The 24024-nt window shown below is 44.7% G+C and overlaps 1 protein-coding gene across 1 annotated transcript in view; it reads left to right on the forward strand.

The window, feature by feature from the left end:
- The window catches only part of AP1G1 (adaptor related protein complex 1 subunit gamma 1), an 803442-nt gene that overhangs the window by 85255 nt on the left and 694163 nt on the right, over window positions 1-24024 (forward strand). The window contains exon 2 of the mRNA XM_078671300.1: window positions 8204-8397. The gene's annotated coding sequence lies outside the window, so the exon portion shown is untranslated. The remainder of the gene's footprint in view (window positions 1-8203; window positions 8398-24024) is intronic.

Below are 24024 nucleotides of genomic sequence, written 5' to 3' on the forward strand. Positions count from 1 at the left end.
TACATAAAAAGAAACTACCATCTGTAAATTTGCCCCCTGACTCCGTCCCTTTTATGGTAATCCTTACAGGAGTCCCCCCAGTTTTGCCTAATAAAATGGAATCAAATCAGGAGCTAAAAATTAAAGTAACATTTTGGCTCAATAAAAATAGGCCACTTCCTCCTGATTCTAAAACAAATATACTTAGTGTGCGCAGAGTCCCCTGGGTGGGCCCAAGTGAGAAGGATTTAGAGGGAGACTGTATCCTGATTAATTTCAGGGACACTTGGGTAAAAGATATGATCTGTAGTAAACCAAGGTTTGCTAGAGCTGGAGATATTCAATGTTTAGGTTTGGAGTATTTTTATCCAAACCTGAACTTTGTTCCTCCGACTTTGTACCACAAGAACACCGGCCAGAGCTTTTACAGCGATACTTACCCTGGGTGGACTCGGAGAAATATGGCCGTATGGCCGATTCAAAACAACTGGGGAACATGGCACCAGGGTGATGGCTTTACCAGCAAACAAACATGTAACAATAATAACTTTCTGCAACCATTGTATAATGACCCAAGACCAAGATCTCAGGGAGATGACTATTTAGGGTGGTTGCCAAGCCACATCCCCCTAAGAAATCGTTTTGATCCACTTGTGGGTATGGAGGAGTTGGACTGACCATTACAAAACCTTTCTGGCAATGTTTTGCTGTTGGGAGAGCCTAGTCAGTGGGAGAAGGGGGAAAGTTGTAACGATAACTTGATGGAGGATGTTTCCGTATGTGAGGTCTCTATTACTAACATTCAAGAACTAGAGGTTGGCTGTATCAAAGAAAGTGAAACAAATTTAATTACCCTAAGGCAAGACTTGGCAGTAACACCAGAAATAGTTAGAGACAAGCAATGTGAATCAAGGTTGTGTCTAATTTCATGGAATATCGCTGGGCTTGCTACTAGATTGGAGGATGAGGCCTGGTTTAGACTATGTGGGAGATTGTGACATTCTGTGTCTTCAGGAGACATGGAGCCGAACTCCTCAGAATGTTGATGGTTTCCAATCATTTAATGTCCTAGCGGTGCCCTCACAAGCAGGTAGGGCAAAAGGTGGAATAATGACAGCAATATCACTAAAATTATGTAAACCTGTAATATCTAAGTTAGCGGACACTCCATGGTTTCAATTGCTAATGTTGGACAACTTGTTTCCTGAACCACTGTTATTGATTAACTGGTATTACAATATCTTTTATGATAATGAGACAACTGTAATATCGAAACTGGAGGAGGCTATAGCCAGGGCGCGAAATGAACAACCCCTACTTTTTATCATCTGGGTGGGAGATTTCAATTGCTCATTGTGCAGCCATAGGGACTCAAATGTATGTGGCTTGAAAGATACATATGATCATCCTCTAATACACTTTAAACACACACCCCAGGGGGATGCCTTAAATAATATTATTATCCTAAATGATTTATGTATAGTGGAGCCCTGGGTTGGTCCAAATTCGGCCCCAATACCAACCTTTCAGGGAAGTAGAGGCAAAATTAGTTTTATTGATTTTGTAATTGTGTCTAGTGGGTACTTCCATTATGTTGATAAGTTGGAGGTAATTGCAAATGCTGCTAGCGATCATAACCCCCTAATGTTATCCCTGCTTTGTCCTGTTAAACCCAAACATCCTGTCTCGGAGCAATCTATAAAGTATAACAGGAATCAAGGCATTACTCTCAAATGGGGTAAAATAGATGCTCCTGGTCTTGAGGCGGAGATCCTAAATGGACATACAGCAGAATATGAGGCATGTCTTTCACCTACAGCCAACCCTGAAAAGGTCATAGGGAACTTTGAATCTTTGTGGGTATGTAGCTGAGCGTCTCAAAAAACCAATTGGGAAAAACAAACCGATGGGCCCCAGATGGTTTGATTCAGTGTGCTCTGCATCACATAGATCCCTGAAAAAAGCATTAAATCAAAAGCCAAGGGATAAAGAGCTGGTTAGAACGTCCAGATTGGCCTACAAAGAGGCCATTAGAACAAGGAAGCAGGATTTAAAAAACCTAGCCTGGGAGGATCTAGAAAAGGCCTCGGAATTAAAAGATACCAGGCTTTTCTGGGAAGTTATTAACCGTCCCCTTTTTTCAAGTACAGGCAAGGATAACATCTTAATGCAGATTACAGGTGAAACGTGGGAATCTCATTTTGGGAACATTTTTAATCCCAACGGAATCCAAATCCAGGAACCGTCAGAAGACGCCAGGGAGCTGGCGGACTTACAAACATCGTTGTCCCTGTGCTCCTCGTTTACCTTACAAGAGGTGGAGGATGCCTTGAGGAAAGGCATATTACTAAAAGCCCCCGGTCCTGACTCCGTACCCCTGGATTTCTTCAGGCATAATGTCAAGGTTTGGGCCCCTTTACTGTTAAACGTGTTTAGGGCAGTTGTTATTGGCCGCATTCCCGCATCTTGGAAGGAGGCAGTGGTGGTGCCGATTTTTAAGAAGGGCGATAGATCTGACCCCCGATGCTATCAACCAATTTCACTAATTGATGCATCTTGTAAACTATTGGGCAGGGTTATTTTAGCCAGATTGGAAACATGGGCAGACTCGGTTGGCCTTATTGTGAACTCCCAATACGGTTTTAGAAAAGGTAAAGGGACGGTCGAACAATGCCTGAACTTGGCTTTAATCATAGGAAAGTACACGAAGGCAAGGAATTCCTCCATCCACCTTGCCTTCATGGACCTCTCGAGTGCATTCAACACTGTGTGTCGGAGCAAGCTCTGGCAAATGATGGGGGACATGGGCTTTGAGGAACCCTTGGTCACTTTGCTTCGCAGACTGCATGAATCAACAACTGTAGCCATAAGGTTTGGGCCAGGGGGGGGAAAAACTAAATCTATTCTCTCAACTGAGGGTGTATGACAAGGATGCATATTAGCCCCTTTTTAGGTCTCGCCCTGGAATAGCATCCGAAGGATGCGTCAGTCCAGGGTCGGAGACTATAGCGAGCTGACACGGGGGAATGAGGGACAAAAAACTGTCACGCGCTTCTCCCCGGCTGGATTCAGCTGCTTGCACGCGCACCAACATTCACGCATGCGCACATCACAGGCACACGCATACACAGCACTCACGCATGCGCACATACACACGCGCTGCTTACTTTCACTTTGCAACTCCCCCCCACCAGTCATCGGATTTTTTTACACACGCACGCATGCATGCATGCATGCATACATACACACACACAGACACACGCGCAGGCACACACGCACACACAGGCACACAGACAGACACACACGCGCGCGCGCGCACATGTCCCCTCCCCCCCTCACACCCCACTCACCGAGTTCTTTTAGTGTGTCCCTCTCTCCTTCCCTCTCTCCTTCGGCAGGCAGCGGGTCATCCTAGTAGCAGGCGGGGCTCTCCACGAGGCAAATCTTCCGGCAATCTTCCGGCTGACGGGCACAGGAGCGCGGGGTAGGCTCCCGTCTGCTTCCTGTCTTTTTGCGGCCCCGCCCCCGTCCCAACACAGGTTGCCTGGCTTCCTGTTCGAGCCGGGCTACGGGAACATTCACCCGCGGCACGGCTCTGACGCCTGACGTCATGAACCAAAGACTAGAATGCCGGGCCCAGTCAGGTTGTGCTTGCACTTTGCAGCACATCCTGCTGCTGGAGCGCGGAGTTTGAGGAAGGTGCCGCCCCTCACTGCTGGCCGTTTTGCTGGTGGCGCCGCAAATTGAATCATGGCGCCGTTCACAATACTGCTGCAGGCACCTCGCACTGACCCGGGCTATCGCCTTGCCTGTTGCTCAGTTGTTAATTTACTCCCCGCCGAATTATTGCAGCCGCCCTTACTATTTCAAAATTATAAACTAAATACGCCCTCATTCAGACAAGCTACTGGAGCGTCGAGGACCTGGTATCGCTGACCCTGAAGCTGCGTGCAGTTTTACTTCACCTCTCAAACTACGTGAGTACTTAATTTACATTTTTCAGTGTTCCCCAACGTTCTGTGCCACCCGGGTTTTTCACGAGACAAATAGTGCGAAGGAGGTTTCAGGCAGGGCAGGGCCTTATTCAGTCCACTATTCAGCCAGGGTTCCACACATACTGGAAAGTTAGTCCCAGGGCGTGCTTTCTTTTGCAGTGTTTTTTATATGGCGCGAAGGTGACCCGATGGTATAATTGAAGGGTTATTCTAGCGCCACAGTTTCATTACAAGGTCAAGTTCATTAGCTGTTTGGCACGTGGAAATTAAATTATTTTCCCAGAATCACAATATTTTGGGCCGGTTAGTCGAGTTTGGAACCTGGCTCCCAGTGCCAAAGTCAGCAGCCACTGATCATTTTTCCATGACCAGCACCACCATGTTCTGCATCGTGTATGCAGAAAAAAACAACAGATTTGTTTTGCCTTCTTACGTAATGCCATACCAAATTGTAGCAGGCTAGCAGCTGATGCCCCACACCACTCCTGCTAGGCTTCAGTGACGATGGAGCTACTCCACAATTCACAATCATGATCGAACACACCGATGTACGGTACCCAACCTCTGAATGAGGAGGGGCGGGACTGGGGGGTGCTGAGAGGTAAGACAGATTTTGTAGCCATCAGTTTTTGGTGAATGTTCCATTACCTGCCATCTCTACATGACGGTTTTCTGCTGTTTGCAGTCTTCCTCTAAATTGCATCATAGGCAAGCAATCACCAGTCAGTGCAATGGAGCTCAAATGCCACTTCAGATTATAAGGGCACTATGTTAGTGCCGTTCCATTTCTGGTACTTTGCAGCAGTTAAGGTATTAAAGTTTCTCGTTGCTCAGACGGGTGTACTTTCTGATATTTATATGTTTTATCTTATCTTCATTGCTTGATTTGGCTCGCAAGAAAGTGTCACTCAAAGTCTTTCAAATGGCACTCATAATTACACTGAAATTATGAAAATGTCACACACAGCACTCTGAAACCTTGGCAGCTATGCGGCAGCCTCTGTGACAGTGTGACCTGCTTCACTAATCACTAGCTGCGGTAACTGCAGGCTGCTGCTGCATGCAGTGCACACAAACGCGGACTTAGTTTTGGCAATTTAAAGTCCCGTGTTAGCACTGTGCGGCTGTGCCTGCAGTGATAAATTATGTGGCAAGCGATGAATTATGTGGCAAGTGATACATTATGTGGCAAGTGATAAATTATTTTGCTAGTGATAAATTATGTGGCAAGTGATAAATTATGTGTCATGAATTATGTGGCAAGTGATACATTATGTGGCAAGCGATGAATTATGTGGCAAGTGATACATTATGTGGCAAGCGATGAATTATGTGGCAAGTGATACATTATGTGGCAAGCGATGAATTATGTGGCAAGTGATACATTATGTGGCAAGCGATGAATTATGTGGCAGTGATACATTATGTGGCAAGCGATGAATTATGTGGCAAGTGATACATTATGTGGCAAGCGATGAATTATGTGGCAGTGATACATTATGTGGCAAGCGATGAATTATGTGGCAAGTGATACATTATGTGGCAAGTGATAAATTATGTGTCATGAATTATGTGGCAAGTGATAAATTATGTGGCAAGCGATGAATTATGTGGCAAGTGATACATTATTTGGCAAGTGATGAATTATGTGGAGGGGAGGGGCTATAATCATGCAGAAGACGCCATTTTGCTGCTGCATAAGTTATAGGTGGGCTGCATCATTATATGTCAATATGCAACATATTTTATATGTCCTTTTTATAAAAACAAAATGTAACTACTGCAAAAAAAATTCTTTTATGCAAACAAATTTAAATACTGCATAAATAATTTTAACAACAAATACTTTATATGTAGCTTTTTATGTACATAAGAAAACTATAGCATAAAGCAAAAAACATTGCCATTTACAATAATAATAGCTCAAACTTAAATAATGCGAGACCTATTGCATTGCAAATGCTTGTTTGTTCCTTGTGTACACAAATGGTCTGGAAAAGTATCTGTTGGACCATTGTTATGACTTCCCAAAGGTTAACGGCAGGAGCATACCAATGCTTTCGTATGCCGACGATACGGTACTTATGACACTCACAGCAAATAGCATGCAGATCTGTCTTGATGCTTTTAACACCTTCATGTTGGACCTAGACCTAAAGGTAAATCTCACTAAATCCTTTGCTATGGTCTGTGGCCCAAAGGGGACTAAAACCAGAAAGTTTGTGGTAAATAACTTTACCATTGAAAAGGTTGAAAATTTTAACTATCTGGGAAACCTCTTTAATAATAAATTGAGTTGGGCTCCGTTAATGAAGATTCGAGTTCAGAGCGCCAGCCGCTCTATAGAAGGTCTGTTTCGCTTCTGTGGCAAACTAGGTCAAAAACCTATTATACATTTAAAAACCCTGTATAAATCAAAATGTTTGTCAGTGGCTACCTATGGGGCGGGGGTTTGGGGGATTGAAAGCCCTGCCACGATTCAAGTCATGGAGAATACATTTATAAAGCGTGTATTGGCAATTCCATCAGGTTCATCAAACAAATTCGCTCATGATGAAATAGGTCTGAGCTATGTAAGTGATACCATTCGTCTTTCACCCTTACTATTATGGGGCAAAATATGGTTAACTGAGGATCTTCAGCTCTCTAGAGACATTCTCCAGGACTGTCTAAAACTGGAAAATGGGAAACAGATTCCCTGGTTATCATATGTTAACCAAATGCTCCATAAAATAGGTCTGGGCGACATCTTTGATAACCCTGAAAATATACATGGAGACATTAAAACCGTTATTAAATCAAGCTATTGGAAATCCTCACATGTGCATCCCTTAGCCAGGCCACCTGGCCCTATGGTTAATTTACAGCATCAATTCTATCAAACCTTTACAACCCATGTACAATGGCGATTCTATCTGACAAGGTTCAGGCTAAATATCCTGCATTTTCTTTTTGCGTTTCCCAAACAAGGGGGTTGGTGTGAGAGGCTGCTCCCTTGTCCATGTAATAACAAAATTAATCAAAGTACCATGCATGTTGTTCTTTTTTGCCCCTTATACAAGGACCCAAGAATTAGGTTTATTAAGCCTATTTTGAAGGGGAAACAACCGTGTAACTACAATGAAGGCTATGACTATCTGTTATCTTTGTCATCCTCTGGAGTATGTTGTGCAATGTTAAACTTCATACGAGTGTCTCTTCTGATCAGAAAACGGTACGGTTAATTTGGCCTTAAGAATCTTGGTCCTTGCTTTTTGTTCATGTAGAATGCTGTATTGTGACCTTTTTCTCTTGTTATCCCTGATTGACATTTTAGTGTGAACAATTTATGTATTAATATGTATTGTTCGAAAGAATATATTAATTAATGTCCTTTTACCAGTTCAATGTTAAGCTTAAGTTTGTCTTTCCTTTTAACAATATCTCTCAAATCATGTTTTGTAAAATGTTTTACTTTTATGATTCTTTTTTGAATCGAATAAAGTTTTTGAATCGAATCGGTTAAATCAGACCAATAACCTACTGAATAATGGAACTAATAAGTGAATGGTTGCATGTCATTTTATCGAACAGTATGGACTATCACAATGATACTGATACAAAGGATAGTTAAGGCGAGCAGTGCAACTTATAGGGACTAGATAACTCGGCACAAACACGGTAATGCAATGACAGCTATGTTCTAAATACTTAAATAGCTGCTAATGAGGGAACCGTAGCTCTAGTCCAAGTGAACCCATATTGTACAAGACTTTAAAATCAAAGCAAACATAAGCTTTGTAAGAAATGTGCAATGTATTTAACGTCACAAGCTACAATTTTAAGATTGCGGTGGGGGGGGGGGTGCTTATGAGCTACGTACCATTATTATTTAGATTCCGTTAACACCTTTGTTGAATATCTACGATAAGATGATTGTACGAATGTATTTTCACTATTATGACTTATTATGCTATTAATATAGATGCAAACAATTGATGCGATCCTCATTCCAAGCACCAGTGATTAATATCTCTGCTGTCCAACTTACTCGTTAAAGCATTGTCAGCAGGATCATGAATATTGACTAAATGAGCCAACAATGGGATTAATATTCCATTTATTTCAGCAGATTTACAGGATTGATGTAAAAAGACAACATGCAAGCATACCTGTATTTGTAAGCATATTGTTACTGTAGTCAAATACTCACGTTATGTTTTTTGTGTGTTTTTTACAAATGTTTTTAGAAAATGTCTAGAGAACTCACGAGGCCCTGAGGAAGCAATCCAGTTGTGAAATACGTGTTGGCACAATCATTATATAAAGCATATGGATTGAATTTGAAATGCAGTGCCCTCAAATCCTTATTTGAAAGTCTTGTACTATCCGCTGTCCTGTCCTATCATCTCGGGCTGTTTGGACCTCTGGATCATAACGTGACGTAAGTCTTGTAGATACCCTTCTTTTACACTTTTGCCACCTTTTACCTTTTATGTTATAACATTTCTCATATATTTGTCTCATGTTGATCTATCCATCGGACAGTTAAGATTCTTCTTATTCCACAACCTTATCCGAGCGCATGTGTTTAGCTATCTCATCACAATATTTTGGGACGAAGCTCTGCCCCAAATCCAATAGCACAGCGTAATGCTGCTTGCACAATTTTTTCTAAAAGTACTCAAATGTATTCAAAGTTCTCATGATTTTCATCCTATTTTTTTCACTTGAATTCCTCCTTTGTTTTTTTTTTTGCTCACGTAGGGTAACATGCCAATTTTCAAGGGTTTCTCATGTTCGAGATTGTCCATCCGCACCTTTTTACAAGAAAATGTACACAGACGCCGAAAGGATGTGAGGAGGAAGGAAATGTTATTGCGTGCAGGTAGTGACCCCTGACGAAGGGCTTGAAATGCCCGAAATGCATTGGGTTTAATAAAATACTGTTGGATGAATTGCTGCATTTGTGCGTGTTCTTGTAAAAAGGTCCGGATGGACAATCTCGAACATGATAAACCCTTGAAAATTGGCATGTTACCCTACGTGTGGAACAAAAAGAGGGATTAAAGTGAAAAAATAGAATGAAAATGAAGAGAACTTTGAATACATTTGAGTACTTTTACAAAAAATTGCGCAAGCAGCATTACGCTGTGCCATTGGTTCTGGGGAGGAGCGTCGCCCCAAAATATTGTGATGTAGTATCCATGTGCCACCTGGGTAAGGCACCACGAACCTGTGAGCATGCATCGTTGAACGAATGGTGTGGAAAAATATGATGAACTATGACTAAAGAGGGTGTGAATTCCCTATCATTTAAAATTTAGCTATCGTGCCATTCTTTTCAGCCATAACTCTTAATGGTTTTCCTTTTTTTCTTCTTAGTTTTCTCTTTGTAACTTTAGTAAGGTACTTCATCTCCTTTTTTGACCAAATTATCTCTAACTCCACTACTCTTGCTGTTCTCCCCTTCAGGTGGCCATCCCTGCAGTTAGTAGTTTTTTACTAACAAGAGGGAAAAGATTTGTACGTGCTTCAGCACTCCCAGTCATGTCAGGCTGCCATCCAACTGGTTGTTGGATGAGAGATGGACCGTCCGCTGAGTCCATTACAGAAATAAGAGACAACAGTGCACATTTGATATTCATGGAGTGTAAGGGCCAATATAAAAAAACAGCATAAACCAAAGCCCCTTAGTTTTCAATGGGTTGCGATGCTGCTCAGTATTGAGATATAATAGAACTTCACAGAATGATCCCACCCCACTCAATAGATGGGTTAACATTAAAATTCAGTTGTAGAATTGAGCAGATGACAATTTTTCACAGTGGTATGTGTTTAATGTTCTACCTGTAGTATATCCACTTGGTTTGTTTTCTTTATAACTGCAGTCATATTTTCAAGTAAGTCCAACTTCTATACTTTCCTTTGCCACGTATGTTAGCTTTCTTTTTTTTTTTGCGAATGTGAGTTTATTAGTATATCTGTTAGACCAAATGCATCATGTTGTCTCGCATCGTTTGTCTTAGGGTATGAATTCACATATTTTTTAAACTCTGGAGATTCATTCTGACCTTTAAGATATTCTTGCTGTTCACTGAATCTGCCTGGTTGCCATCCGTTATAGCAACCATTCTGTGATATAGTATTTTTTCAAACAGTTTATGCTTGAGAGCTGTTTATTAATAACCTAATACCATGAGTGGCAACTGAAGGGGTACTCAACTTCTCTTTAAGGTTAGAAGTAATTGTTCTGCCTTCCTCCAATGTTATAACCTGGGAATGCAGTAATTCATTTTCACTACTGTTATTTCCCTCCTTGTACCAGTGGACTTGTTATGTTTGTTTTTATTAAATATTTGATTAAGTGGTCCATGATTATGGCTTTAATTAGTGGGTGCTACCCGTTTGTTAACTACATAGTCACTCTTCTTGGGTGATACATTGTTCTCTTGCATCATATCCTTTCGCCATACTTGTACTAAAATCCCAGTTCCTGGCAATTTCACCCCCACAGCACCAGAGCGTGCACAATAGCTTTGTCGTCATATTTGTGTTCCCCCAACTCATGTTTTTCTAACCCCTTAAGTGCTGAAGCTACAATTTAGAGTAAATTGGGATTTCTTTGGGTGTAGTTTTGACATGCGAGCTGGCGGAGATGAGGTAAACACCCCTTTATGCCACCTCCTGGGACCATAAAAGCTGTTTGGTGCACATTGGTGGAACCCTTTACCAAGCTCGACCAGCGCTCCACAATATTCCTTTACTGACTTTTTTCTTGGTGGGCTTTTTCCACTTCTAGGTGGTAAACCGCTGACTCAGCACACCAATCTGCCCATCCTGGGAGCAGAAAAGGAAGGTTGGAAAGCCACCAGACAATCGGGGGAAAAAATGTGAGAAATAGAATGGCGTGTGACAGTTGCTTATTCTGACACCGACTGCAGCACTCACCTCTGGGCACCAGACATCTCTGACCCCTTAGAGGAAAAATTGGAGGATTCTTATCCTATCCTTCTGCCCATGGGGTTGAAAGCCCGCTAGATATCAGAAATTGGTGTCCACGTGCAGGGATGTGGAATTTTATAAAATATCTATTTTTCCAGGGTGCACCGTGGTTTTGAAATTAATTTGTTCCTTTTAGCTCCATGTAGTGAGGTGACCAGTTGTGGCAGCTAACTCATTATCAACAAAAAAACAAATTCCCTTTTCTACATTATAAGAAAAATCTACTCGTTCTAGACTACTGAAATCTGGGCAGATCATGTGTTAAATGTACCATTGTATGCGATCATCCGAACAGCATTGAAATATTAAATACAGAATATCTCCTTTAAAATAGGAGACAGATTATCCACACTTATGGTTTCTGCGCAATTTTAAACAAAACTACAATGTTTTTTTAAAAAAAGTATATCCAACTATGTAATGTTATTGTAAACAATTTTTTTATAAAAAAAATCTTTTTTTAAATCTTCGTGATGTGTTTTCACAAAACATTTGACAATCTCATAGAGACATAAATTACATTAATACATGCGTATTATCTCTGAGCCGTAACTCTTCACTATACATATTCAAAGGACAAATTAAAAAAACATTTAAAGTTCACGAACCAATTTTTTAAATATTTCAAAGAAAACTGACGATGCAGCGTTTCGGTGACACTTCACCATCAGGACAAACAGATTTTTCGGATTTTAGCTGAATAAATCCCTCCATCAACCTCCCACCCCCCTCGCTCACTCCTCAATACCCCACATCCTCCCCCACAACAGCCAGCCTTCACATCACCCCCTTTTTCCGCTCCCCCACTAGCACGGATGCGCTTCCCAACACCTACCCTCGCGCTAACGCCCCCAACGCCCCCAACACCCTCATCAGTCCCGACTCTCCACCCGGACTGCCCCCGGTCAACGCACCCATCATCACCTTGGACACTATTATGTCTACCCTCCTCCAATTGAAAGAAGAAGTACACTCCATTAAAGAGTTGCTCTTCACACACCCCAGACACCCCCACATCAACACCCCTACCACACCTAACACCACCACTTCCCCCTCACCTCCTACCCGCCCTACCACACAACACTCCACACACTGGACCTCTATCCCCCCTCGCAATACCAACAATCGCAGTAACAATTGCAATCTCGTCACTACCAAGCGCAGTACTCCCCCTTCTCCTCCTAACAACACTTCCTCCTCTCCCCCTACTCGCCTTAACACACATCTCCCCCCACATTGGACTTCTACCCCCTCTTGCAATACCACCAATCGCCCCAGACGCACCTCCAACCCGATCTCTGACCATGACGTACACACCCTTCTCCACTCTTACGACCCGGCTCCCCAAAAGCCACTAGCTACCAACAACATGTCCATCCCAACGATTATATCCAACCCCCTTAGGCAACAAAAGGATAACAACAGAGGCGCTGTCCCCAACAACCTCACTAATGTACCCCTCATTACGGAATCGTCCTCCACCCTATGCACCCCTAGCCTTAAATGCATACTTCTCAACTGCAGATCGGCCCTAAGACATTCCACGGAGGTCGCCGACCTCATCACGTCCCGGGAACTGGACCTAGCCATTCTGACTGAAACGTGGCTGTCTGATTCCTCCACACCTATACTGGATATCCTAGTCCCGCCCAACTACTGTATCATTAGACTTGACAGGGCCATAAAGACAGGCGGTGGAATTGCCTGCATCTACAGAAGCAACCTCTCAGTCTCCAAAGTGGCCGTCCCCTCTCTTACTTCCTGTGAATACCTTTGCCTCGATATCATCAGCGAAAGCAAACCGGTATGTCCACTCCACATTATATACCACCCACCTGGGGACAATCTGTCCTTCGTCCAACAACTCATGGATACAATATCAGCCAACTCAGGACGGCAGCACACCCAAATTTTCCTTAGCGACTACAATCTCCACTGGAATGACAGCAGTGACGCAGTGGTAAACAGCCTCAAAAGCTTTCTCAACGCACTTGATCTCAACCAAATATGCAATAACCCGACCCATAAGAGAGGTTCAACCCTTGACCTTATCATCTCCAAAGAGGGCGCTATTCAACTGGAATCAATCCAACCTTGTGACTGGTCAGATCACTACATTGTCTCCTTCCTCATCAAGGAAAAAATCAGACTTAACTCAGTTCAACCCCCTAAGCACAAAGTGTGGAAAAGAGACTTGAAGAAACTCAATCCAAACTCCCTACCGCCTAACAGCTGCAATCGCCTACTTCCCCCTCCCGGCGTATCAGACGTTCAACTTCTGACTGACTACTATCTCAATACTATGTCCACAATAATCAATGAGGCGGCGCCCATGCAACTGAAAAGAGTCTCGTCCAAGAAGACTTCCAACCCATGGTATGACGGTAGCCTCAATGAGGATAGACGAGCCATGCGAATGGCAGAGCGCACCTGGAGATCAGCCCCTTCTGCAGTGCACCTAAAATGTCTAAAGATACAGAGAAACGCCTACTTCAGGAAAATAAAGCGCTCAAAAAGAAACTTCTTCAGCCTCCAACTCGCCCAAGCTAAAAACCGTCCAAAAAAACTGTTTGAGTTAGTCAGAACACAATCCAAAGAGCAACCCCAGACACCCAGCCCTATGGGCGATACTCCCTCCTGCGAAGACTTCTCTGCCTTCTTTATCCAAAAAACTGAGAGAATAAGAAGCGATCTCCTCAATGACGCTATCCTGTACTCCAACCCCCGACACACAGCAGTGCCTCAACCAAAGAACAATGCTACTTGGTCAGCCTTTGACACCTACTCCAAAGAAGAAATTGGCAGACTGCTCAACACCTTGAAACCTTCCAATCACCTCTCCGACCCCCTTCCTGCTAACGCTGTAAAGGATTTTTCTCCTTGGCTTCTCCCACTCTGGTCAAAGATTATCAATAGCTCTCTTCAACAAGGATCCATCCCCAACGCCCTCAAAGTAGGGCAAGTCACTCCGCTACTGAAAAAACCAACAGCAGACCCCACTGATCTAAACAATTACCGCCCTATTACAAACATTCCCACTCTCGCTAAACTGCTGGAAAAATGCGTACAACAACAACTGACTAAACACATAGATAAGTTTGATCTCCTAAACGCTCATCAGTCAGGCTTCCGAGCTGGGCACAGCACCGAAACTGCCATGACTCACATAGTGGACGATGCCCTCCAAATCCTAGACCAAAACGACACCTGCCTCCTCATCCTTCTGGATCTCTCCGCAGCATTCGATACAGTTAAACATGAGAACTTACTCGAACTGTTAAACACAAGAATGGGCATATCTGGGACTGTTCTAAAGTGGTTCACCTCATTCCTACACAACCGGACACAAAGATTCAAAAGCAACAACCTGCTGTCCTCTTCGGTACCTGTATCGCTAGGCGTCCCCCAAGGATCCTCCCTCTCCCCAACACTGTTCAACCTAGTTATGGAACCTCTCACTACGTTGCTACAGGCATCTAATGTGCACTTTCACATGTATGCCGACGACACCCAACTTTATCTCAAAATACAATCTCCCAAGGACATCATGCTTCTGAACACCACAATCAGAAACACCCAATCCTGGCTTTCTGAGAATCACCTCAAACTCAATGCTCTGAAGACCGAGTTCCTCCTGATCTCACCTCCCGCTAAAATATCCACGGCTCAAACATGGCTTAAGCATTTAACGGCTCTAAATGTACAGCCCATCGTAGTTGACTCCGCAAAATCTTTAGGCATAACACTGGACACCAATCTCAACATGCAGCAGCACATCAGCAAGGCAACCAAAGGAGCGAACTTTCAAATCAATACCCTGAGGAAACTCAAACCCTTCCTTCCTGCCAAAGACTTCCAAACTGCAGTACAATCTATAGTCATCCCGCACATAGATTACGGTAGCACCGCCCTCTGCGGGCTCCCCCTAACTACAACGGCACCCCTAAGAGCATCCCTTAACGCCGCAGCGAGACTCGTCACTGGCTCAAAAAAACACTCGCACATCTCCCCGGACTTTAAATCACTGAAATGGCTACCTTTTGAAGCCAGAATACAACTGAAAATCGCTTGCATGACACACAAGGCTGTGCACCGGAATTCACCCGCCTATCTCACTCAAAAGCTGACAATTTCGGGTGGCTCCCGAACTACTAGAGGCACAAACAATCTTTTGCTGAAACCTCGAAGATTTCGGAAGGAAAAAACTTATAAACGCTCCTTTTCAGGAATGGCACCCAGGATCTGGAACTCACTCCCTCCGGAAACAAGGCTCATCTCCTCCGAAACAATCTTTAAGAGGGAAGTTAAAGCGATCCTCATGGCAAAATACACATGATCTATTGCTCCGTATCACTCATGAATCTGCCTTGCAAGTCCTTCCCGACCCTGGTCTACTGTGCCACCCGTGTTTTCGAATTACTTAACTGTATACGTTCACTCTTTGTATTTTGTTATAATGTTTGATGCACCTGGTTGATTATGTATATTGTTATATTGTTATATTATTGACGCACCTGGTTGACTTTGCACACTTTACCCTCTCCATCTCAACGTTCCTTACTACTCTCGCACCTGTGGGACTATACACCCTGCTCACACCTACCTCAACCTAACTGTATACTCTCACTCTTTGTATTTTGTTATAATGTTTGATGCACCTGGTTGATTATGTATATTGTTATATTGTTATATTATTGACGCACCTGGTTGACTTTGCACACTTTACCCTCTCCATCTCAACGTTCCTTACTACTCTCGCACCTGTGGGACTATACACCCTGCTCACACCTACCTCAACTGTACCCTCCTTTAAACTCTAAATATTCTAAACACGTTTAAGAAGGTATATGCTCCTTATTATTGCACTTTATACTATTGACGCAATTGTCTGCCTATACACTGTGTACCGACACTACCTCACCTGTTACCTACCTCATGTCCTTTATCCCACCTATGTAACTAGCACCTTGTACCTAACTACCTCATATATTACTCTGTATATACGCTTCATTACTTTGTATTTTTTACCCCCATGCCCTTGTAAAGCGCTCTGATATCTGCAAAGATCTTGTTCGCGCTATATAAAACTTTCAAAATAAATAAATAAATAAATAAATAAAAACATTCAAATAAGACCCTAAATACATAGTCGATATTTATAACATACATTTCGCAGCATATATCCCATAAACAATCCAGAAAACCTAGCTACTGATATCGTTATTCTAGTAGCGGCATAAAGTTTATATCCCTACAATGTGCATATACCACGGAATCCTTTTCAATATAGCTAACTATGGTCTAAGGGTAAAAAGAACAAATGAACATACCTAATAGTATAAATGAAGACACCAAGTCTGGTTGTCTCCTGCTATCCATCGCCGAAACCTCGCAAAAGGGGACCAGAGACTTTTCTTAAACTGGATTCTGTCAGGAGGAAATAGTACTTCTATTACATCACTCTTCAAACTAAAATACCAAAAATATACCATATAGACTTTTAGAAGAACACACCTCTATCGCATGTCTTTTAATTTAATTGGGCCAAATCCAGGCAATTAAAAGACAGGTGAATGTTTGATTTGTTCAGCATTCCATCCATAATTTTTTGCTGCACCACTTTTTTGCCCTAAGTGTGATGGGTATGCCCAGCCATGGGTCTCTTGCTCGCTGTGCCACTGGATTCAAGCTAGCCTGTCTGATGAGGGGTGATACCCCAAAACAGGTCCCAGAATGCTTGTTTCCAGTCAGGGAGCACCCGGCTTGGCAGTTTGGGCTGGACTGTTCCCATGAGTAGCAGAGTCAAGACTAATTTGCATTTGGCTGGGTCCAAACTGGGGTGGCGTAGTGAGCAAAAGAACAATGATTAGCCCAGATCTCTTGACTGGGGTTTAATGTTTTGATATATTCAGCATTCCGTCCATCATTTGTTGCTGCTCAACCTCTGAAGATGTGGTTTGATACACCAATTGCATGTATATAACATGTAATTGAAATGTTTTTTTTTTGTGAATGTTTGCTTAGTCAGAATATTCCGGAATGTGTTGGAGGGTAAAGTTTGTAGGTAAAATAATGTAAACACGCGACATTACGTTTCTCCCCTCCGGCAACGCAACAGTTGCATCGCATACTGGGAAGGGAGGAGGAAGGCGATCACGAAAGTGAAAGCGATCGGGAAAACAAAGCCGCGAGTGGTGCGTGCGTCTTTCCTGCCATATGCATTCAATTATCGCGCCTGTGTCTGGCCACGATAATTGAAAGCATATGTCAGGAAATGCGGGTAATATAGGCCAGGGGCGGAACTATGCGCCTGTCTCTGGCCTATTTGTGTCTATTTTACAGAACAGCAAGCAGTGAAAGGCCAATAGCAGGCCGCAAATGGAAAATCACACCCACAATCGTGTGGAATTTCCAAGTCCGTTTTTAAACCCCTACAAAGGGCTCTTCGCGAGCCCTTAAAAAGTGGGAGGGAGGCAATATGGGGCCAGAGTGGATCTGAAACAAAGTGGGTGCAGCAGATGTAAAATCAGTCCATAGTGTCATGGCAAATGCGCTGCGGGGTAACCAGGAGTCGTCGCTGATGGGGTCGGCTCAGGGGAGTCCAGTGCTATCTCGAGGAGGTAAGTGTAAAGCGGTTGCCATATGCCTTTTGGATGGGCTGTAGCGTGGAGTAAACTGCGCTAGTGAGCTCGCAATATGTCATGCTTCTCAACCAGACCTGAACTGTGGGGCGAGTACAGCTGCTCCAACAAAGCACGATCTCTCTCTTCACCCGTAAAAAGGCTATAGCAGTGAAACTGCGAAAGGACGTGGGGACGATTGGGGGAAAAAATGTCCAATAGAGCGAAAAGTGGGCGTCCGTGTTGTGCAAATTATCTTAGAAATGGCACCAAACACTTCCGTCCAGTAACTTGTTTTAGCTGGGCAAGTCTATCTTAGGTGTGGGAAATCAGCATCATGAGTGCTGCATTTGGGTCAAAAGGACTACCACGATGGTTCAAGTCTGGCTAGGCATGCCGGAGTGGTGTAGGACCTATGGAGAAAGCGGAAATGGAGTAGTTTGTGACGATGGTTGGGGAGACCAATTTGGTCTGCATGCAGCTGTAAGCCCAGTCCTTGTCAGATGCGGGGGACTGGTCTGTGTGCGACTGTAAGCCCACTCATTGTCAGATAGGGGGATGCCTAGATCCTCCTCCTAGCATTTAAGTATTACACTGTCATGAGTTTGTTTTAATGCCATACACAGTTTATATATTTTGGATATCGAGTGCGATCCATATGGGTCTTTGAGGAGAGTAAGAAGGGGGGGGGGGGGGGGGAAGTCCTCCGGGACCATGTTGTAGGAGGGGAGACAGGAACATAGTGTGTTGCGCAATCTGTTGAAGACAAATCGGTCCATGAAGGAGCTAGCTGGATTAGAGCTGTCTAAAACGTGCAGTCGGGGAATAGGTCTCCAAATGTATGTAGGTTGTGAGACAGTAACGTGTGTTGTACCAAGCCTTCGCTGGTTAACCAAAGCCAGGGGTTAGGCGCACGAGGAGGTCAGGGGAATACAACGCAGCAAATCCCAAGGCGCAGCTGAGTTTTCCCCATGCCCAATAAATGGTGGAGAGTGTTTGTATGTGGTTAATGGGGAGCTCAGAGGTGCGGGGCTACAAGGTCCTGCTCTGGCCCAGAATAAGGTAGTCTAGTATCTGGATGGAACCAATGGTAAACAAATTAGGCATGTGCGAAAAAGAAATATATGCAGAAATCGGGGACTGCAAAGCCATCCCGCTCGTACAGGAGGGTAAGGATATCCCATGCCACTTGGGGCCTACGGTTCGCTCAGATCAGTTTCAGGAGAAGGCTTCGTAGCATCTGGAAAAGAAGGTCATCGGAGGGATGGGGATGTTGGTGAACAAGTATGAGAAACTCGGTAGGACCGACATCTTAATTAATTCAATGCGGCCTGCCATAGACAACTGTAGTCGCGTCCAGCGATCTATCCGTGTTGATAGCCACTCCTCTGAAAGGGCTATAAATTAAGCAAATAACTTGCTCCTTCTCACGGTGAAGGGTTTTGCCCAAATATTTTGTCATGTCAGCAGACCATTTAAACGGGTACTCTCATAAGGGAGGGGTGGTAGCGTCGGGTAGGGGGAATAATTCTGACTGCCCAATTGATGGTCAGGCTGGAGATTGCACCTAACCAGAGAATTTCATGGACCACGGTGTCAAATTTTGAGAAGGATATTGGATGAACAGTAGTGTCATCCGCATACATGGAGATGAATAGGGAGCCGGTTTGGGATTGTAGATCACGGTGCATATGGCGCTCCTGAAGATGGCGGATCAGGGGGTGCATGGCAATGACGAATAGAAGAGGCGGGAGCGGGCAATCCTGCCTGGTGTCATGGGAAATGCCGAGGGGTTGCGAGAGGGACCCGTTAAGATGGGCCAGTGTTGTGGGTTCTGCATATAGCAGGAAGATAAGAGCAGCAATCCACAAGTGTCACCAAGTTTCAATAAAGTTGTATGCAGGAAAGCCCATTCTAATGAGTTCTACAACTTCTCTGCATCCAGAAGCGCGACCACCGCTGGGATTTCAGGAGAGACACTGTAACACAGCAAAAACTGTACGGAGATTATGTGACGTAGACCTATGGGGTATGAAGGCGGATTGCACTAAGGATAGTATCTGCTCTAGCAGTAGTGACCGCCTATTAGCTGGTGCCTTGGCAAGGATCTTCTTTTCAAAGTTAAGTAGCGAGAGTGGTCTGTAGAATAAACAGCATGTGGGGACTTTTTCCTGTTTGAGTAGTAAAGAAATTGGCGGTTCTCGCATCGAGGGGGGGGGGGGGGTTGGGAGTGGAGGGGTAATAGTCCCCTATCTAGGGCTTCCAAATAAACCCCCAATAAATGAGGGATTAAAAAGGAATTATAAGCCTTACAGAAGGAGACAGGGAGGCTGCCGAGTCCCGGGGCCTTTGATCCATCGAGGGAGTCGATTGCCCAAGTAATCTCTCCCGCTGTATATGGCTCACTCTGGGATTGGCTCGCAGTAAGCCAGACCATGTCTATCTCTTCCAGATAGGTCTGATGATCCAGGTTTCTGATGGGAGGTGTATAACGCACTATAGTAGGTAACCATTTCCCGTATGATGTCTTCATTATGGAAAATGCGAGAATCATCTTGCCGAGCGAGCTCTGCTCGATAGGCTCCCCCCCCGGGGGAGGGGCAGAGTAGATGAACCAGTGTTCTACTCTGATGCTCGCCATTCCCGTAGCACCACGCTGTTGAGTACTTACGAAGATAACACACTTACCTTTCAGCGAAGTCGTGGAATTCTTCCTGAAGGATAAAATGCTTGTGTAAAGACGCTGATGTTGGATGGGGAGTAACCCTATCCTTAAGAGAAGCGAGTGTGGTCTCTATTCTCGCTAGTTTGGTACGAATATCACGAAGCACACCAGAGTGCTTTGAAATGCAGACCCCATGAATGGACTCTTTAAAGTCAGCCCAGAGAGTGGCATTATGTGGGACTTAACCAGTATTGGTTTCAAAGTGACCCGTAATGGCGGTTTGGAGCTCAGAGCAGAAGACGACATCCAGTAGTGCCAAGGAGGGAAAGGACCAGGAACGTTCCCATCCCACGCCATACAACAGGGTGAGCTGTAGGCAAACTGGAGCGTGGTCCAAGAGAGTTTGTGCTAAGTTCTCTATGACCCGGACCCAAGGCATGCAGTTGGCCGAAAGTAGCCAATAGTCTAGCTGCATCCATATGGAGCGGAAAAGCAGGGTTGTAGGATGGGTAACAATGGCGCCAAACTTCTCTCGGATTATCGGGTTATGGGTCTCTATCCTGTCTCGTAACTGTGAGGCTTACACCTGGAGCTCATGCTGGAGGAGTCCATAGAGGGGCCCAGCAATATATTCAAATTGTCCCCCCATGACGATTGCATCAGTATCATATCTGTCTAGCAGATTGAGAATGCTCTCATAGAAAAGAGGGTCGTCTGTGTTGGGGGCGTACAAGTTGAGAAACCTAAGCTGTCGCCCCAAAGTGTCCCCAGCACCAAAAGGTACCGGCCTTGACTGTCCGCTATGGTGGCATGGTGTTGGAAGGGGAGCGTTTTATGTAGAAGTATGCATACTTTTCTCGAGAAGGAGCTATAACTAGCGAAACAAGCATTGGCATAGCCAATAGGTCTCGCCTTTGGGACCTTATAAGTGTTTAGCCATGCAACAGTTGATGTTGTTGCACAAAGGATATTGTGCTGCATAACTTAATACTTATAAGGTCCCAAAGGCGAGACCTATTGACTATGCCAATGCCTGTTTAACAGTGGTAGTGGTACATAAAATATTGCGTTGTTATTATCAAAGTAAAATACAATCTTGCTGAGAAGATATGAAAACAGAAGTAAAATTAAGGTCACAAAGTTGCAAACAAATGACCAAAGAGAAAAGAGGCAACCAAAGAAATATGCACACCTCATGCAGAAGATTTGATGAAAAAATAGGGGGTTATAGGGCAATCTAGTAAGGTAGCTGTTTTTGTCACATTTCTGGACGTCTTTACTTCAGCCTACTGAAATTTTAGAAGTTCAGGCATCATCTAGATCTTCCAAAGTCCAGTTCACCACATCCACAGAGGAACCTTTCATTGCTCAGTGATGTAAGTCTTTACAGATTCAATCACAGTGTCAAACCCCTGCGGGGCCAGCTTAACCTTTGATCTTTCCAAGATCGATAAGGGGCCTATCTACGACTTGGATAATAGTGAACTTGCTATTTACTGCGCTACGGAACGTGCAGTGTGAGTAAATTATTATCATAGTGCAAAATGAAGTCACGGTCCGTCTATAAAGTAGGGCATGAAATGACAGAATGTGCAATTAAATCAAAAATGGTTGATACAGTGCGTCCTTTACTTAGTCACTGCATTTGAGGTCTGGTTCAGCGCAGGAGGATACTCCACTCCACTTTTTCGTGGTTGTCAGCAGCGTTGTCTCCCGCAGGCTTAAGTCTTGCAACCGAGTAGGTATTCCAGTTATGCCATAGAAGTCAGCAGACGTGAATAAGGTGTGGGGCCCTCCCACCTTCACGTTACTGCCAAGAACTTGATCCAGGCATATTTTCAAGACTAAATAGCCTTGGAAAGAAGGCGGAAATTGTCTAGCAAGAGGCAAAAAAAGGAACTGTTACAAATCCTAAAACTGATTACTTGCATCCTAATCCCCAAAATGTAAAAGTTTAAAAGCAGACGCTAGCAGAGTCTGAGCAGAGTGTGCGAGTGTGAGCAGGTCTGGCGGTAAGAAGTGAGCTACGTGCATTCAGCGACAGCTCTCAGACTCCGTGAATGGCAACAGGAGGAGAGAGGGGAGCGCGGGGCAGCGCAAGCCCGGGGAGGACTAAAGCCGAGCGCATTGAAGCAAGGCAAGAGGTGAGCTGCGTGCATTCAGCAGCAGCTCTCAGACTCCGTGAATGGCGAGAGGAGGAAGGAGGGGTGCGCAGGGCAGCGCGGGCCCGGCTAGGACTAGAGCTGGTCCGGCGAGGACTAGAGCCTAGCGCAGTGAAGCAAGGAGCGGCTTGTGCTGGCATCCACCTTGCAGAGGCAAGCAGCGCCGCGCACGCTAATTGAAAACAGAAGGCCCGCGTGCCGCTGCTCAATCCCGCAAGGTGGATGCTAACACAAGCACGAGTGCTTGAAAAGAGCAGCAGGACAGCCCGAGGGCCGCTCCTTGCTTCACTGCGCTCAGCTGACCAATTTCTAAAGGTCATCTCCTAGGGCAGCGCATGCGCGCTGCCTAGGCGAGACCAGTGTGAGCCTCAGGGTGAAGTAAAAACAAGAAAAATCTGTAGGCGCAAGTGTCTCTTGCAGGAATGTGTTTTTTAGCGTTGTGTGAGATCAGAAAGTACTAGTTTCACTTTTCGTGAGTTGAGTCCATGGACATTCCATGTGGGGAGGAGATAAACGCAGTGCGTACTGCCTCCCATTTACATGGTGTGTGAATATGCCTCATGAATGTGCTAATACAAGCCGACAAGTTGTGTCCAGTCCTCTGCGTAGGGAGAGAAGAACAGGGGTAGAAAACGGTTATACAACTTAGAGAAGGCAAACAAAGAACCCATGTAACCCACCCTCACCTGGTGCATGACACCCAGAACACCCTTCCTATCCAACAATACCCCAACAACAAGAAGTATTGAAATCCTCCTGGAGGAGTGAGCAACGCTGCAGATCCAGGTCTAAAGAAGTAGTTTGTAAGTCATATAGTGTAGAGCAGCGGCACATTTGGGAGCAGGGGTAGAGACAGTGAGTGATAAGCTGATACTGTGGCACAATTCACATAAAGTCAACTTAAGAGCATTGCGCCCACCATGGGCTGGCTAGCTCGTCCCGATCAGTTCAGTGCTGATGGCGAGCCAGGCGGGGAGGACCCGTCCATCCCACCCTGCCCGCAGCTGAGTGGAACTGTCCACTCCCAAGCATTTGCAATACTTCATGTGTCGGCTGGAGAGACAAAGCGTGGTTTTCCCTCCGCTGCCACCCGTAGCCTAGCCGGGTACATCATGCCATACTTCAGGCCATGTTTTCCGAGCAATGCTTTATTCTGAGAATTTGCGTCTCGTCTCTTGTACTGCCAGGGTGAAGTTGGGATATGATGAGACAGAGGTCCCTGTGCATTGCAAGGAGGTGCGTTCCTGAGCCAGTCTGAAGGCCATGTCGTGATCCCTGTAATTAAGGAGCTAAGCCACAATGTGGTGGGGAGGTGGGGGCCCCCAGCAGAGATCGCAGGCCCAGAGATCTGTGAGCCCACTCCACTATGACGGCAGAGGAGAAGTGCTCAGCACCAAACCGTTCAGTCAACAGAGTTTCGACAGTGCTCCGGGCGGCCTGTGTTGGTCGACACTGCTAGACCCACTATACGGATATTGTTCCGACATGATCTGGCCTCAAGGTCCTCATTATTTTTTTTAAATATTTTTTTCTACCCTATTTGCGCGCATCAGCCTGAGCTGCCCTCTAAGAGTAGCAAGGTGCCGTCTCGTGTGCCGAGTAGAGTAGCCCTGATCCTG

The sequence above is a fragment of the Lissotriton helveticus genome, chromosome 12, assembly GCF_964261635.1.
Source record: "Lissotriton helveticus chromosome 12, aLisHel1.1, whole genome shotgun sequence".
Taxonomy (NCBI): Eukaryota; Metazoa; Chordata; class Amphibia; order Caudata; family Salamandridae; genus Lissotriton; species Lissotriton helveticus.